This window comes from Branchiostoma belcheri, unplaced genomic scaffold, assembly GCF_001625305.1.
Source record: "Branchiostoma belcheri isolate BF01 breed outbred unplaced genomic scaffold, Haploidv18h27 scaffold37, whole genome shotgun sequence".
NCBI lineage: Eukaryota > Metazoa > Chordata > Leptocardii > Amphioxiformes > Branchiostomatidae > Branchiostoma > Branchiostoma belcheri.
This window is the reverse complement of record NW_017803987.1, coordinates 448,794-451,221: the sequence shown is the minus strand read 5'-3', so window position 1 is coordinate 451,221 and position 2,428 is coordinate 448,794.

The window sequence follows — 2,428 nt, the reverse complement described above, 5'->3', positions numbered from 1 at the left end:
TACCCAGCATGCAGCGCGGTGTCCATGCATGTAGGACATATTAGAATGGGTCAGTTATATAATATTATACCAAATACGATAAAAACAAAAAAATTTCCCAAAAATAGAGTAGCGGATGTTAGATAAGTCTGTGGCGACAGTGATTAAATGATATCATTATTTGAGAAAAAAAAATGGATATGGATTTGTTTGGTAGAAATTAGTTAGAAAGTTAACGTTAACGGGCCCGTTACTTTCTTTGCAAATGGTTGTTTTGGACTTTGCAAAATCAAGAAGTTGGGAAATCAAGACACTGGGAAGACTAAGGACTTAAAAAAAGGGAGATATCTTACTTACAATGACACAATAGATTAACATACTAGTACTCTGACACATCCCTGTCCCTGAATGACATTCACCCTGATTTTCCATCCCTGTCCCTGGTGCTGAATGACATTCACCCTGATTTTCCATCCCTGTCCCTGGTGCTGAATGACATTCACCCTGATTTTCCATCCCTGTCCCTGAATGACATTCACCCTGATTTTCTATCCCTGTCCCTGGTGCTGAATGACATTCACCCTGATTTTCCATCCCTGTCCCTGAATGACATTCATACTGATTTTCCATCCTTGTTCCAGAATGAAATTCAAACTGATTTTCAAACATCACGGTCCCTCATTCATACAAATATCAAAACAGTGTAGGTGCAAATTTCTGATATAGCAGATGTCCTCATTCAAACAGGAAGACGTGCAATCAACCATTTGCTGATAGTGAGGAAAGATATAAAAGATGTGAAACCTCTACTGTTGTGAATTAATTTATGCATCAATGAGAATGATCTGACATACTTTAAAAACAGGTCTTAAAACAGGAACCTTGCAGTCTAAGAGCTAACATGTTGTGACAAACACCTAAGCTGGTATACCACAAATAACTGTAAAAACTAGCTTGCAGAAAGACTGCCAACTTGACCTTAGGGTCAATCTGTGGTCACAAAATCTCCAAACTTTCTGCCACACTACTGGGCCTACTACTGCATTTGAATGCCTACAAACACACAAGCAAACACACATACAGACCCCAAAACAATACTTCCATTGCCAGAACAAAAACAAAGCATATTTTCTAGTCAGACAGATAGAATTGTGCAGTCTTTATTCACAGGTTCTATAAACATAATGTGCACAGGTGTCAAACACTGCATCTTGCGACAAAGTGTTTCACATGCAGTAGAACTGTATGTGATTCAGCCTGAGGTATTCTGTTACTTTCTAGTGGACTAAACCAATCTCAAAATTCAGGGGACAAACCTTCACCTAAACACCAGAAAGAAGGGGGGGGGTGCACATTTCATTTCTACTTGTTCTTCTTGTTTTTGAGAGTTTCTTTTTTCCTTAGCGCATCTTTATTAACCTTTAGCAAACTGCAGTAATTGTTTGGCTACCAATTCTCTATTGGTTATGGGGTTAGGTAGCAGGGAGAAGGTTAAGCAAATGGTGTATTTTTTTCTGCTCGTTTTATCACAATTGTCAAGTAACGTTATATACCGGTATAGACTCCTCCCTAACTCTCCTATAATGTACAAATTCAGTTCACACTTCACAGTCTGTTCCTTCTTTTACTAACTTGCTCAAGAAACATCACCGCTACACCTCTACACAAAACATCACTAAGAAAAAGTGGTATCTTCACTTTAACTTCCCAACTTGCTCTACTAGTTTTTGGAAACATTATTAAGTCATACTTACACATGTACAATCCTGTAATCTTTACAGAGACTATATGTACTTAAATAGTATTCATTTCTTTCGCATGGGACAAACCAAGATTCATCGCGGGGGTGTTTCGTAAAAAAAACGTGTATTTTTTCTCTGTATTTTTAGCTTTTATGTCTTGTTTCATTCAGCATTTTGTGTTTTTCTTAAAAGCTCGCTGTACATTTTTAATAATTAATATCTACTCAGCCTTAAATACTATTGTCTGAACTCCTTGGATTGTTACTGGCATAAAATATACTTTCTTCCATTCAACCATACAACAGTAACTGTCTTAAATATCACAAACACCCATCTTTCCATAGAACCCATAGTTAGGCCACACCAATTTAATTTGTTGGTTCTCGGATTCGCCTCTTCGTTTTTTTCTGATTTGCAAAAAAAAAAAAATTGATTCTGGTCCTGAATCAACTGAAAAATGCTCATGTTTTGCCCCCCAACAGTTGAGGAAAGTCCTTTTCTTCCTAGTTGTTACAGTTTTCCCATCTATCATTGCAGTGGTTTGATTAAAAGTTCAAAATTCAATGTTTAAATTTTAACCCAGCCTTTTGTGTTGACTTCATGGCTCATTTTGTAGCATTTAAGCCTATAATAGGATGCCTAGACCTGTTTTATTTTATTTTTTTCGCCCTGTCGCTTCATATTTTTCTGAAAAAATCCGAGAACCA